A 16,560-nucleotide genomic window follows, 5' to 3' on the forward strand; every position below is an offset into this window, starting at 1 on the left:
AAGAAACTTTAACTACAGTTTTATTTTCACTGTATAGCATAACACAGGGTATCTGTACATTTTATTATCAGACTAACTCTGATGACTCAATTTAACAACAGGCTTAATCCTTGGCACATAACAAGTTTAGAATTTTCTAGACTCTGGAAGAACTCAGGATACCTACATTTAGTTTCAGATTTTGTTGCATAAATTTAAATAGTTGTTTCCAGTGTCTCTCAGTTTCCCTTCAGTTCCCTGATGATAGTGAACGTCCCAAACTTTTAAAGTAGATTTGAGATCCCTACACAATGGAAACTCTATAAACATTAAATACTATTAATACTGCACTCTTTTTTAATATGCATAATAAATGTTTCACGATCCTGACATTGGCTCACACTCATCTAGCATTAATTGGCACACAAAGTAAAATCACAGCACCAATTCATTAGGAGCAACAGTGGCTGATGATGGCACAGTCCCTTTTATCGGAACTAAATTGAAGTAAACAATTTAAAATGCAGTGCAAATCCCTCCTGGACACTCGATTAGCAGGGAGTCACTAAGTATCATCTGTCCATCATGAAAACCCAGGCAGCTGTGCACAATTAAGCTTTCAAACAAACTGAAGTGAAATCACATTGCAGTGCAAACACATTATGCAGTCATTAGCACACTAACAGAAATGTAGTAAAGCAGCTCTGATTAGCATGCTTTGATACATTAAAAATCTTTTTATTTAATACTGTTTCACAGAGTAATGAGCAATTGTACAAAAAAATCACAGAACAACCCATTCAGCTTAGCATGCCATTCGAAGAAAGATATGTGCATAAAGTGAGTTTCCAAAAAGCACATCACCTAGTATCCAACTGTTAGTGACCATTTTAGACACTTAGAAGACAAGTATTTTTCAAAAGGACTGAGTTCCTAGGGAGATTAGTTGAAACTCTTTAATTGTTTTTTCTCCATAAATATGATAGATGATTTCTGTTTACATTTGCAGAAGATTTTGATTTACAAATTATGTTTTGTTTCTTCCTCCTCAAGGAGTTAGCACATTTTCAGCCTCCATGGAAATAATCTTCTTGAAGTAAATGAGATGTGCCAAATATTTACTGAATTATATACAAAATATCCGGCTTTTATTCAACTGTTCCTTAAGTCAAATTCCATTTCCTTAAGAAAAATTCTAAACCCTTCAATCTTATCCATGCAAGATGGTGGACAAAACAATTATTACAGAATTAAGAAAGCACAGGAACCAACTCTTCAAATGGCACAACGCAGAGTAGCACAAGCAGTTAGTAGAAAGATCCAGAAACTAGCTGTTGGAATAGCAGCTAGAAGAAACCATCTGAAAAAAAAGAAAAAGGAAGTATTATGCCACTAAATTTGTTGCATTTCATGGACAACAAAATGAACCTTTTTCCTTTGTAAGTGTTGAAAACAGAATTTGCTAAAATGTGACTGATCCCTGTCACTTAGCTATAATAGCTGGAAAATTGTAAAGGCTATACACAGAAAGAGTATCAAAATCAGTTATAAAGCATATTACATGAAGTGAGGGTGGAGTAAGACTCTCAGCTTTAAAAGAAGTAGATAGACTACAGCATGGTGTTACTTAGGTGAAGGCTAGAAAGCATTTGCATTACAGTAAGTCTCACAGAAGTCCTATGAGCTTCACAGGTTTACAAGTTTCACTGTCTGAAATTAGGTGCTGAGAGTATCTGTCTCTTTAATCATCAAATCAGTGCAAAACATATTAAATGAACACAATAATTTTTATTTTCTTTAAGGTTGTGTTCCCTTATCTACTGTGAAGAACAAATGGTTTCCACTGAACCATGCTGGCTTTTAAGTACTTAAGCCCCAAAGTGATAATTTTCCAGTGCTAATTAAATGCAGTTGGAAACAATTATGTAAATAAACAATATAAACATGCTCTATAGAAAATAATTTGAACTGGAAAACAGTTTTTCTCCATCAGTATTGGCTACAGACAGTTCTTAGGTGCGGATACGGGTCATGAACAGGGCTAAAAGTCTTTTCAAAAAAAGTTGTTTATAAATACACACTCTGTTGTTCTACTGAGCTTCTCATGCTTATTAGGAGCATTAATTATCATGTGTTGTCCCAGAAATTGAAACTTACACAGATGTGATTATCTCTGACGTATACAATCTGTTGATCCCTGTTCTGCAGAGACATTAATTATAAGGAACTGTCACAAGTCCAACTGGTGATATAGCTTATGCAGATTTCCTTCACACACTCTCCAAAGGACAGAAAATTCCTTTCCTCTTACCTGGTTTGCTATGTTAGTTAACAGCACTACAGAAAGAGAGAGCTTAAGTATGAAGCTTTTACTAGAGGGGTTTATTTTGTAAACCCAAATACAAAGCAAAGAAAACAAAACCTTTTTTGGCCTCTTTCTCATACAACAGTGCACCTAAAGATACTGAGATCATGCAAACAACTGAAGCTGTAAAACCATTTTAAAAGAGAGAATGCAGGTTCCTCTAAGTGAGGAGCAATGTTTATCTATTGTGTTGACACAATATATTGCCTGAAGTAATTTACTGTCTTATAGTGGATATAAATAGGGGTTTAGGGCTTCCTCTTTTCAAGGACATTAATTACCATGTTAGAAAACACAGTCTTTAAAAAATTGCACTATTGTGCATGGTGCTAGTCTCAAAGTATCATCCTTCTAATCAGTTTAAAGAAGAGTCCCCAAGGAGTTGATGACATTTACCACTTTGCAAATATGACCCACTTAAGGCTCAAATCTGTTCCCGTTTAAGACACCTAAAAAGTACTCTTGATGTCTATGTAATCAGGTCAGATCCTACAAGATTTTTTTTCTGTAGCTGTTTTCAGAAGATACATGAGGATAGACTTGGTTGAAAGATAGCATTCCAGTTCATAGAAAGGCATCTGTTTTTTAAATTTGATTTGGGCCCAGACTTTTAATTTATCAAATTAAAATAATTCAATGCAGGAGAAAATCCTGTAGAAATCCTGGGGAAATGGGCATTCTTCTTGGTTTAACCTTAATTACTTTCTTCTCAAGTCACTTCTGCTCATGGAGACCACCCCTGGGGATTTTAAGACTTACTGATTCCTCAGTCCTGACAAGTCTAAAGACTTCCTAATATCAGATCAACTCTACAGTGAGCACTGCAAAAACTTGACATTTCCAGAGCTTTTAGACAGCAGGTTCTCCATAAGGCTCCAGAAACACTCAGACCTATGTTCTGATGCTAGCCCCTCTATTTGATGGACCTAGATGCCTCCCAAATCTAACTCCAAGTCAAACTCAGAGTCTGACCCAGGACTTCCAAACTTCAGTACTTTGTTCATGGCCACAAGCCTAGAAAGCTTACCATCATGACTGCTCCAGAGTCCCAAATCAGAAAATATCAGTCCTGCAGCAATCCACTTCAGTTTAGTAGTGTTTCTATGAAAATCCTGTCTTTGGTTCAGGAAACTCTTGGGATGTTTGATATATATTTCATTTAGAAATAATAATAAAATGTTGTAAAATTAAATTTGCTTTGCTGAAAATTTTCCTTTGGCAATAGTTTGACACCAATTCTGCTTTAAACTGAGTTTCTCTATCCCTTTTAAAACTTAACACATAGATAAAGGAGGAAAATTAGAAGGAAAGTAAGGGATCTGTTTCAGATAAGGGAAGGGTGTAAGGCTACAAAAAAAGTCACTACAGTGTCAAAGCAAATGGTAAATTTCGCTTTATACTGTTCTCTTAAATGGAGTTTTTAAACAGTACCAAGATAATCTTGTTAAAAATATATAGCAAGCCCTTCAGGATTTTAAAAACCAGATACTTCCATTGCTATGTTGAGTGTGATTCCAGTAAAAACTCATTACAAATGGTTACAATTAGAAGAATCTATTTTTCCTGATGTTCATACATCAGTAATTTTAGTCCATGCTTATCATTCTTTGACCTGGTTTCCAAATAACCATGTTATCTGTTCCACATCAGTTTCAGCAGAAGAGATTCTCTTCCCCTCTGGATTATCCTCATTTTGATTTACAATGTGTCCTTCCATTCTTAGTGATGGGGAAAATTAGCAGAGTCATGACAGATATTGTCTCAGTAGGAGCTACCTGGTTTGCATGCTCATGCATTATTGTCAAAGCTGTCTTTCATTTTTCCTCCTTTCATTTTTTTATTTGTCCTCTCTGAAAAAAAATCTGTAGACTTTTTAAGTATTTGGAAAGTGTTTGCCAATTTAGCCATGTTAGTTGGCTAAATTGGCCAATTGTTGGCTAAATTGTTAGTTGCCAATTTAGTCATGTTATGACCAGTAATAAGTAATGATAAAGTTCAGGTAGCCATTGTATTTTAATAGATTGCAATTCACACTCAGACTTTAATATCACACTTGTAACAATAGATTTGTGAAGTAAACATCATATTTAACCTTATTCTCTACAGAATGTAAATTCACGTCTGAAAACCTCGTCATTATAATTTCAGTTTAAATGAGATTTCTAAATGCATCAAAAGTTTTCTGAGCTGAATAAATGTCAACAGAACTGTAATTTTTCTCCAGAAAAACAATTCCTTCAAAATGCCAATTTCTACCCTTTGTGAGTTAACGTAGAATGACTTTTTTTACCCTGTAGTAGCCAAATTTTGCTAAACAGTATCGCTTGGTTTAATATGTTATAGACCATAATTTATTTTTTTTATCACAAGTATTCATTCAAACCACAAAAGCGGAAAAGCATCAGAGCTCTAATTCAGATTGTTCAGATAAGATTGGATAAAAAATATTCAAAGAAATTCAAGTGTGCTATAAGAACTTGGAAAGAAAACTCCACTTTGTAGTAAAAGGAATGTACAGAAAACACTTCTAATACTGAACATACAGACTTGTTTGAACAAATATACAATAAATAATTGAAAGGAAAATAAGCACACAATTAACAAACAAAACATGCTATCTCTCTGCTTCAGTATAGCAACATACTCAGTTCTTTTCCTGAAGTATTTCTAGTTACAAATACAAATTCCTAGATGTTTATGTAGCACTGTAGCCACTATGCAGTCTCAGCAATAGCACTAGAGCCGCAGCTTTTTTATGAATTTACCACTATAAAGCTGTGTATCTTCCATTCTTCTGACCCAGATATTGTTAATGCAGAGGCCAAATCCTGAAATGAGGTTACATATTCCACACTTGAAATCTTTTTAGGGTATTTTCAGTTCTTTCCTGCATAGGTCATCTGTGAACTATGAACCGTGTAGCTTATTTCAACTGAACTGTAAAGCTAGAAGAGAAATAATTCCTATATAAATATGGTTTAAGTTGAAAAGTAATAATGGTGCGATGGATATATAGTAATGAGAAACAGTCATTGGTTATACTAATGCTTACAGCAAGCCCGTGTGACTTCTAGTCTGCTGTAAAGTCTCTTCAAGAGACCTCTGAATGTCATGATTTCTATTATTGCTCAGATCAAATTAACTTGCATTTTATTTCCTGCTGAATTCTTGTTTCCCAGCAGCTAATTTAAAAAACTGTCTTGCTTTCTTGTTTCCATAAGGCACACACATACTTAACTTCTGGAATTGCAGGAATTCCACCAATACAGTGAGACTGTAAGCAGAAGTAAAGGACTTCGACAACTAGACCTGATTTTGTTCTCTTTCTTTGTATCAAGTCATTTCAGAAAGTTCTGTTTTGTATATTCATTGGAAGTACAGGGTCTACATCTAACACTTCTGAGGGTGAATATCAAGTGTGTATGAGACCACAGAGTGGAAATACATGATTGATGTTTTGCTACTGTGGCAGTGTGACCTGAAGTACATATGCTACACTGAGTTGTAGTAATGGGGATCAAGCAGGTAGAAGTTCTCTGCCAGAGGTGATATAGATCTGCAGTAAACTTGAATCTCCTTTATTCAGACCAAAAAGAGTGTTTCGTGTGTTTTTTAAAAAAGAAAAAGCCCAGTTGGTCTTAAAGTCCTTTAATGAAATTAGAAAGAAATACTATCAACTTTAACAGATAGCTTCACTCAATTATAGAAATTAGGACAAGACTTTGAAAACAACAATGATGACTACAATAATAATATCTTTATTATTATAAATAATAATTCTATATAGCTTTAAAATATTTTCATAGAATTTCACGGTCTTTTATCTTTCAAATTGCCATTTTCAAGGTTTATTGCACTGTGAAGTCAAAAACAATGTTAAAGTTCAGCAATTTACTACCTTTATAAGCACTATCCAACAGTAGGTTTACCTTAAACACATATGTACAAAATTAATATGGCTAAAAGATTTTGTTACTCTTCTTGAAATGTTCTAAAGTGCTTTTTTAAAAAGCAAATAAAAGAAGTCCATTATCAAAGCCAGAAGAAAAGTGAGTGCAATGTCTTACATGAATGCAGCTCATATCTGATTGATCTTGCTCAGAAATGACCCATCAGCTGAAAAAATGGGATTATTTGGAACTGTGATACCTATTGCTGTGTTCAAACTGACACAGAAGGAGATTTTTTTTAACCCTGTCACGGAGGTACACTAAAGCTAACTCAAACGAGGGACAAGCTCAAACAACTTTATTTCACAAAACAGCCAAAACCACACAACAGAAACCAATGAGAAACAGCGGTAAACTGAAACCAATCAACTCTGCTATGACATTTAACACACAGGCTCAAGGTGACAGTTGGGGTATTGTTACTACACAGCAATACACACAAGAATGATGATCCGAAGTGTGCACGCACACACACTCACAAAGGGGGAAATTCACTCTCTCTCTCTCTCACGGGTACCCAGAAAATATAATCGCTCACCCGGGGCGGGGGGGGGGGGGGGGACGGACGACGACGACGTTGGTGAGGGCTCACTCAAGGATATATCCAGAAGAAATCACTCACCAAAGGAGGTTCGGGCACTCAATCCTGGAAATTTTCCTCAGTCCCAACCCGAGGGGAGAGGTCCCTAACACAGGCCCACTGCTCTGAGAAGACCACAGTCAAAGGGGGTCTCCGGCAGCGCCCCATTTATACCCTGGGTCGGATCTGAGCTGCGGTCATAATTGGTCATGATCTAGAGGCTTCTTCGAGGCAAGGCACCTCACTGGCTGTGGACCCTGTCTGGTGACCAAGGGGTCCTGCCTCTCCTGCTGCCCCCGCTGAGGTGCGTGAGTGCCTGAGGGCACAGAAGAGCAAAAAAGGTGCGAAAATGAGGCGCAAAAAGCCGGTGATCACCATGCCAAAAGCCCCGGTCTTTATCAGAGGCAGAGGGTGAAGCATACCTGTCACAAACCCCCATTGGCAACTGTGCCACTATGTCACTGCAGATCAACCATGCTGGGATTTAGTTTTATGCCCTTAGAGAGTAAAAAATGACAAAAGATGTCAAAAGATTAAAAAAGAGAAATCAGCTGGCAGAATATCTGACCTACACGGCAAGCAGGCTAACTAAACTCCAAGCAAGTCTTTACTGAGACTGAATGCCAAGACCTACATTACCTGTGCTCACACTTGTAGAATTTCTGGTAGCTTGGAACTGGAATTATGGGTCCATACAATTTCTATCTTAGTGTGCCGATAATTCCCAAAGGTGCTAATAACTTGTGTATTTTTACAAGTTCTAGAAAAAAAATTGTCAGGTTGCTTACCTTGCTCTCAAGATAATCCTTTGGCATTCCGAGGAAGAATAATATTTCATACATAAACTACTTGATAGCTTGCATCGTGAAGATCTGCAAAACAATTCTTTGTTCTGTCATTTAAACAGATAATTTTATAATGAGGTCAGGCTATAGCATGTGAGGGATAGAATTATTCAGTTTAATAGAGAAGTTTAGGAAATGGATATTTTTTCATTTCCCCAAGAATAATTTGAAAATTCCCACTAATTGAAGAAGTTACAGAAATGAAGGGAAAGAAACAAACAACCTCTTTATGCAATATTATTCAAACAGTTTCCCAAGTGCCTTTTCTATGTCTTGTTTGCTGTCATTTGGGAATGGAGCAGGACATACATTAAGGAAACTGAGACATGCAGAGGTCAGATTTTTTTTCTACCAATCTGCAGACCCAGTCCTTGGAGAGAGTGGAGTTAGTCACTGCTTTGGATATTAATCCAGAAGCTGGTGTGGTAGCAATTTGTGCTTTGTTCACTATTTCAAGCTGAAAATCTCAAAGCAATTGAAGAAGAGGCATCACTATGATAAAATATTGCAGAAATAATTTTTTTTAAACAAAAAACTAAAAAAATTCACAGATGTTTATAGATATACACACATATGTGCTAAAAGGAAAGAATATTTTTTAGTTTGCATACATTAAAGTAGCCTATATTAGGCTTAATTTCCTTAAGTTGTCACTTTTTTTTCCTGGTTTTTGATCCCCAGATGTGGTGGGTTGATGCTGACCAGCGGCTAAACACACACCCAGTTTTTTGCTGACTCCCCTTTCCCACAGGATGGGGACAAAAATAGAAGGAAAGCAAGAAGAATCATGGATCGAGAGGACAGTTTAAAAGGAAAAGCAAAAGCTGCTTTTGCAAGCAAAGCAAAAAGAATTGACTGCTTCTCACTGAGAGGCAAATGTCCAGCCACTTCCTGGAAAACAGGACCTCAGCACACATAACAGTTGCTTGAGGAGACAAACACCATAACCATCCCCTTCTTCCTCCTTTCCCTGAGCTTTTAGTGCTGAGCACAATGTCATATGGTATGGAGTATCATTTGGTCAGTTCAGGTCAGCTGTCCTGGTTGCGTCCCCTTCCAACTGGTGAGGTCCCCAGTGGCTGGCGAAAAGGGAATATCATACACATTTAAAAAAGGAGGACCCTGAGAACTACCAACCAGTCAGACTCACCTCAGTGTCCAGTAAGGCCTAGTGGCCTTCAACAATGGAGTGGCTGCATCAGTGGACAAGGGAAGAGCAACAGATATCATCTACCTGGACTTCTGTAAGGCCTCTGATATGGTCCCCCACAACATTCTTACCTCTAAATTGGTGAGACAGGGATTTGCTGGACAGGCTGTTAGATGGATAAGGAATTGACTGAATGGCTGCATCCAAAGACTTACAGCTCAATGTCCAAGTGGAAAACAGTGACAAGTGGTGTCCCTCAAGGGTCCATTGTGGGACCAATACTATTTAATATCTTTATTGATGACATAGTGGTATTGAATGCACCCTTAGCAAGTTTGCGGATGACACCAAACTGCATGGTGCAGTCGATACGCTTGAGGGAAGGGATGTCATCCAGAAGGACCTGGACAGGCTGGAAGAGTGAGCCCATGAGAAGCTCATGAAGTTCAACAGGCCAAGTGCAAGGTCCTGCACCTAGGCAGGGGCAATCCCCTATGTCAGTACAGACTGGGGGAGGAATGGATTGCAAGCAGTCCTGCGGAGAAGGACGTGGCAGCACTGGTAGGTAGCAAATTGGACATGAACCAGCAATGTGTGCTTGCAGCCCAGAAAGCCAAGTGTATCTTGGGCTGCATCAAAAGAAAGGTGGCCAGTAGGTCAAGGGAAGTGATTCTCCCCCTTTACTCCGCTGTGGTGAGACCCCAGCTGGAGTACTGCATCCAGCTCTGGAGTCCCCAGGACAAGACAGACATTGACCTATTACAGCTGGTCCAGAGGAGGGCCACAAAAATGGTCAGAGGGCTGGAACACTTCTCCTATGAAGAAAGGCTGAGGGAGTTGGGGTTGTTTAGCCTGGAGAAGAGAAGGCTCGGGCAAGACCTTATTGTAGACTTTTGATATATAAAGGGGGCTTATAAGAAAGACAGAGAAAGACCTTTTACCTGCAGTGACAGGGCAAGGGGCAATGGTTTTAAACTGAAGGGGTAGATTTGGACTGCATATAAGGAAGAAATGTTTATGATGAGGGTAGTGAGACACTGGAACAGGTCACTCAGAGAAGCTGTGGATGCCCCATCCCTGGGAACGTTCAAGGTCAGGTTGGATGGCACTTTGAGCAACCTGGTCTAGTGAAAGATGTCTCTGCCAATGGCAGAGGGGGTTAGATTAGATGATCTTTGAAGGTCCCTTCCAAACCAAACTGTTCTATGATTCTGTGCTATGAATTTCTTTCCTACCCCCAGCTGACTTGCTGGGTGGTCAAAGTGAGAAACAGAGAAGGCCTTGATGCTCTGAAAGCACTGCTCAGCAATACACAAAACATTCATGTGTTATCAACACTGCTTTAGCCACAAATGCAAAGCACAGCACCACAGGGACTGCTATGAAGGAAGGTAACCTCATCCCAGCCAGGCCCAGTACACTGACTTAGGTGTGCATCTAGATCTACAGGCATCAAAGACCTTAAAACAACCAGTAGAAAGGTCTAAAAGACTGTTTCACCTATGATTATTTCATACTCTTCCATTTAGAAGAAAGAACTCTCTCTAATATATATATGAATATGAGAAACATTACATATTGATAGCAAAGGTAAAAGTCCAGAATTCTGGTGGCAGCCTATTTTATAAACCAAAATGTAAAAAAAAAACAAAACAAACCAAACTCAACATACAGCAATGAAACAAAACCTTCTTTCCAGAAAAATGAATAAACTACTATGGTCTTTGTAAATTCAGTAGGGTTAGAATATCATCTCTGAAGTTGCAAAACAAACAGTTGTCAATAGATGTCTATTAAAATTAAGGAATACACAAGATACTGTTACAATAAGTTGCCTAGAAGAGTGGGAGTGGGTGAGTTGTTTGGTTTATATTTTTTCCTTTTCAGCAATTGGGAATAAGTTTTTTTATGTCTGCATAAAATACAAATGAACTGTAACATTCTTATAAATAACAAAATTCTCAAAGGCCTCTCAACAAATTGCCTACAAAATACAATTCTTAGAAACCAGCAGATTAGTAATATATGCCTAGCTCCTATGGGCTTTTCTGTTTGGTAGTTAATTTAAAACTTTTGTCCCTCCAAGAAAAAAAAAGAAAAAAAGAAAAAAAAGTGCCTAATATATCTCTGTTGTGCCTGGAAAATATCTCTGCAAAGTTTGGAAACAATTTGATAGAGAAAAACACTTGGCTTGAACAGGGGCATCATATAATCAACATTAAGTTAATGCAAGTGAGAAATATAATAATTGCATTACAAGCTTTGGCCAAAAGTGGTATTTATCAGGCAAAGCATGTTACCAAAAAACCTGGAAGGAACATATTTATGGTAGCAAAGCTTTTTGTTCAGAAAGGAAGGAAGGAAAGAAGGAAGGAGGGAAGACAACTAAGGAGATATTGCTTGAAAGTCCCTTACAGCAGCCCTGAAGCAGTTAGATAAGGAGGAGGAGAGGAAGAAAAATATTTACTGCTTATAAGAATAACAATTATGCAGTCCTCCCCTCTCTATCCTCCCCAAAAGAAGGGGAAAAAAAGGCAATAAGAAGAAATAGCTGATTAAGTGGGAGTATCACTTTACACACAGTTGTACCTAAATATGTCAAGAACCATGGACCAAAGAAGCCAATTATAATTAATTACACTGTAAGGCATATAATTTCAAAAGACCCTCAACATTAGTCATGTTCTATTCTGTGTTGTTTTGAAATTATTTCAGCAGATGTGTACTTACTTACACCAAAAGTTGAATGATTTTTTAAAATCTCTATGTACAGTTAATTCTAGAATGATGATGTGAATATAATATATTGTTAATTTACATCAGCATTTTTCTTTCGCAGTTAAACGGGTAGGAAGAAATTGTGCACTAGGAAATGAAGCCAGTAAAAGAAAGTTTTATCTGGTAATTAAGACTCCATATTTTTTCCTGCTTAATAATCATATTGTTCCTGCTGGTTTACCACCAAAATTAATCCCACATTGATGCAATATTTCCTAAAAGGGAGACCTCACAAGATACTCTTTTTTCAGAGCCATTATAACACAAAATAGAACAGGATTGGTAGATCACATATCTGTAATGAAAAGTGAAAAATTGTGACTCTCATCCATGTCACCAGCAGTACTTCGGGCACAGACCACTACAAACAACACCTGACCCCCATAAAAGTAAGATCCACAATCTTTTCAGTTTCATTGCTGTACATGTACACTTTAGAAAAAGGAAAAATATACACAAACATTCTCAGTTTCATTCAAAAGATGCTTTTCTACAGATTTTTAAAGTTACTAACTAGTTTGTCATAATTTCCTTATTAATGCAGAGATTAAAAATTATTGCTTCAGTTGGCAAAAATAATTAGACCTGAGTGTCCTCTGTGAAGTTTTAGGCAAGATTTCCCTACCAAAATTAAGCCCAATAGAGTAAGTTGTGCATTTGAAATGGAAAAATCAGATTGGATCAGACCATTTTGCCCTTTTCTTCTTTATGCAACATGTGAGTAAGCTGGTTTTGTAAAGGACTGATGAATCAAAATGCCACTGTTTTAGAAATAATGGTGACTGCGATGTGACTATGGATATCCCATAGCATATAGGATATCAAGAGAAGGATGGAAGCTCAATAGAAAAATTCACCTCACTCACAACCTGCTCTTTGCCCATGTCTGCGTGGGTCTTAGAAAGATCATGACCTGAAGGAGGCTAAGTAAACTGCTTTGCACATGCCTAACCTTTTTCTGAGGGCAACAAGGAAGCATTAAGGAATTGTATTTTTGTAGGCAACTATGCAGAACAAACTCAATTCCTCCAGGAAATCTTAGACTTCCTGGCATCACATGGCAGGTCCTTTAACAGGAAAGAGATTAAAAAGGCCAATAGAACTACTGCTAGGTTGATGTGATCACCAAAGAGCATTCCTGCCTGCCCAAAGGAAGACAGAGAAGATAGATAGATTCTATTTCAGTCTAGAGACTTCAGCATACTGAGTGCTACTACCTGTGACGTTTGCCTGGGGTTGGGAGGACACAAGTCCATGTGTAGCCTCAGCGTACTGCAGGGTTGGACCAGCCCTGGCACATGACTCTGCTGCCTCAGGACCAAGTTTCCTCCTCTCTTCACCCCAACCATCTTTATTCTCCTTGGTTGCACAGTCTTTATACTGATGCTTAAATGAATTGTACATAGGAGATCTAATTAGAAAGGAAACTCAGCTTGGTCTCCATAATTTAAAGACTGCTTTTCCAAAGGCATAACATATGTGTTATGGTATGCCTATATGTTTATAAACATATATCTTTATATTATGCTCATCCCCAGTGAATCTGAGGGCTATACTGTGTTTTTTGTGCTCCTTTGGACTATTAGGCCATTGCTACTCAAAGGAGCTCAAACCCATGCATCCATTATTAAGGGTTAATTCCTATTTCTTTCTGTGCAGTCAATCAGGAGTTCATCTCTACTGTGAAAGTCAAGGTGTAAGACTTTGAAAAGCTCCTTTTGAGGATTGGGTCTTGCTTTTCATGGGTACCCTTGTAGGTTTCTATTTTTAGATAGCTGATATAGTTACTCTTGACAATAGTGTAAAATGAAGATGTCCCTTTGATTCATAAGTCAATAAGTTTAGAAATATGATAAAGTCCATGCTCAGCTGATCTTACACTTACAGTGAAGTAAAAGGAAGGGACCACAAGGCATCATAAGTATATGTACTAACTAATAATAAGCTTTATAGTTTTACAGTGTTGCAAATTTAGCAGTGCTTGTGTAAATAAAGGCAAGATTTGTTATTGAACTTGTTTCTGGATTAAAAATTTTGACAGAAGAACACTACAGTAATTTAGAAAAATTACAATGAAATAAAGAAAAATAGAGTAGCTAATATACTTTGTCAGTTGATTACAAGAAAGCACATGAGCGAAATAGTTGAACCACTGATACTGTATTTTAATAATACTATAGAATTTTCTGGGGGAGACAGAAATAGACATATTGATAAATATGTTCATCACAGAGTTAATTAAATATCATCTCATATATCAGATACAGTATTCACAATATTATAGTAAATGCTACAAAATCTGAAAATGTTGATAATTCCTACAAGTTAAATAAGATTGGCTTATGAACAATTTAGTCAAAATGGGAATAAACCTTAAATAAGTATTCAATATTCATCTGAACCTATTTAGCCTAAAAGAAAAACATGACCTGCAGTGTTTAGGTTTGCTGTGCAAACTGGAAGATAAAAACATGAAGCTTCACTTATTCTTAGGTGGAAACACAACTGGGCAGATGTTTGAAGCAAATGGATGACTGTATGTACACTGGTAGCGAAGTATTGAGTAAGGCGAGCATGAAAGGAAAACAAAAATTGAAATCAGGGAAGAGATCCTAATTCTGGGGTTCTAAGTACATTTAAGTACAAACTTTATTTTAGTAATATTTCATTATGTGCCTAGCTGCCTTACTAAGTCAGCAACATAAATTTGGCCTACAAGAGTAATAAGCCAAATGCAAGGAGCCAAATGCTGCTGGCCTTATTCTGGCAAGAAATCATGTTAACTTCACTGGGAATTACTTAAAGAAATCAGGTGGAATTCATAACCTAAAGTTAATTTTGTACATCCAAGGGGTAACTCAGTTATTATATGACATTGTAATTGCAGCACTGGACTCCAGAAAATACTCGAATGTAAACAAAGATAAAGTCTTATACTGTCAAAAAAAGTGCAGATTACATCTACAAAATCGGAAGATGGAGAACTGTAAATAAGAAATGTGGGAGCTGGGGGTTTTTGCCAAGAATAGCTGTAAAGATAGAAGAGCCTCTGATTTTATTTGACATATGTCAGTAGCATAAAAATGCTCAAATAAAACAGACAATCATAATTCATGAAATGTCAGTCTGCTCCAGGCATACTCTGGGAAGGGACTCATTCACATGGGCTAGGAGTGAGTATTTACTTATGACGAACTTCAGCTTAAAATATTTTCAGATCACTTGAATACCAAAAAACGTATTTAAATTCTCTCAAAAATCTATCTTGAAAAATGTCTTATGCCCCAAAAAAAGTAGTTAAACAGTAGAAAAGGAAACAGTTGCACAGTAATAAAGCTAAATATCTGAAAAAATGAACTCTATCTTATGAAAAAGGCTGGAAGAAATCATATAGCTGATAATCTCATTAAAAATTTTACTATAGTTATGAAGAGTATAACATAATGTCTAGAAGTGTCTAAAAAACAAACTAATCCTCCAAATTTCAGTATATACTCAGTGAGCTTCACCTACTTCACCTACTGTATTAAATCAACTATGAACTCCACAGCACTCTATAAAAATCTGCAAAATCTGAATTCCTTTTTGCAAATAATTATCTCTGTCAAACAGTGACACTTATCACTATGTTGGTGTTTAGATTCCATATACTTCATGGGCTTACAGACTTGCAACTACCTTCAACATTTGAATTAACTACTTAAAACTCATTCAGGCTGTTGGTGGTCACTACTTCCTTTCTCAAGGACACACATGGGACTAAAAGATAGACAATTTTTTATTCCATCAAAAATTTAGATACGATAAATAATATAAAATGGTAGATAAATTCTTTCGCCCATGAACCTAGCTTGTACATTGCATGTATGACAGGTCTATTTCTGTCTCATGAAATCTGTGATATGTTCTACTGCATAGAGAGTAAAGATCTACAAGTTCATCAATGTGAAAAAATTAAATTAACTTCTAATTCATTGAATTAGTCCTGCGAATCTCAATAATGGTAATGTAGTAAATTGAGGAAAATGTTGGGGTTGATTTATTTGTTACTTGCATTGGGTTGCTCCCTTTGGTCATTGCAATGAAAATAGATTTTTGCTGCTACTGAAAATTAATGTATCAAATTGATAATTCCCCAGATTGTATAATTTCTTACAGTAACTTCCTATTGTATAGAAATCTAAACATATTAAGATATTATTTCTATGGATTATTGTAAAGCAAAAATCCATTCTGACATCTAAAAGGCTGTCAAGGAGCCTTAAATCCAAAGCAATCAAAAAATCAGAAGAGATTTTTTCTTAATTGACGTGTTAGTTGTTCTTGCTATAATTTATGACAAGACAGGCGAAATCATGATTCGATTAATGAATCTTATTGGGAGAAGTGTACAGAGAGATGTGAGGAATGTCAAAGCTGCATAAATGTTTTGTATATGCAAATCCAACTAATTTTCTTAAGGACTATGTATTTGCTCATGCCTTTGTGAGGCCTCTTGCTATCATCTTTGAAAGGTTGTGGTGACTAGGGGAGATTCCTTATGACTTTAAGTTTTCAAAGGCAAAAATAACAATCTGAGGAACTGCAAGTCAGTCAGACTCACCACCTGCAGCAGATGACATATGAGGAGAGGTTAAGGGAACTGACTTTGATCTTGAGATAAGACTAAGAGAGATCTTAGTGTTTCTTCAGCTACCAAATGGAAAGGTATAGAGAAGATGGAGCTAGATTCCTCTTGGAAGTGCACAGTGGTGGGACAAGAGGCAACGGACACAGGTTGGAACACAGAAAATTCATATTAGAGAGAAAGATATATATATATAAAGTTCACAATAAGATTGATCAAACATTGGAACAGGTTGCTTGGAGAAGTTTTGGTAACTTTGTCCTTGGAGATACTTCAAATTTGATGG

This window comes from Mycteria americana, chromosome 7, assembly GCF_035582795.1.
Source record: "Mycteria americana isolate JAX WOST 10 ecotype Jacksonville Zoo and Gardens chromosome 7, USCA_MyAme_1.0, whole genome shotgun sequence".
In the NCBI taxonomy this organism is placed as follows: Eukaryota; Metazoa; Chordata; class Aves; order Ciconiiformes; family Ciconiidae; genus Mycteria; species Mycteria americana.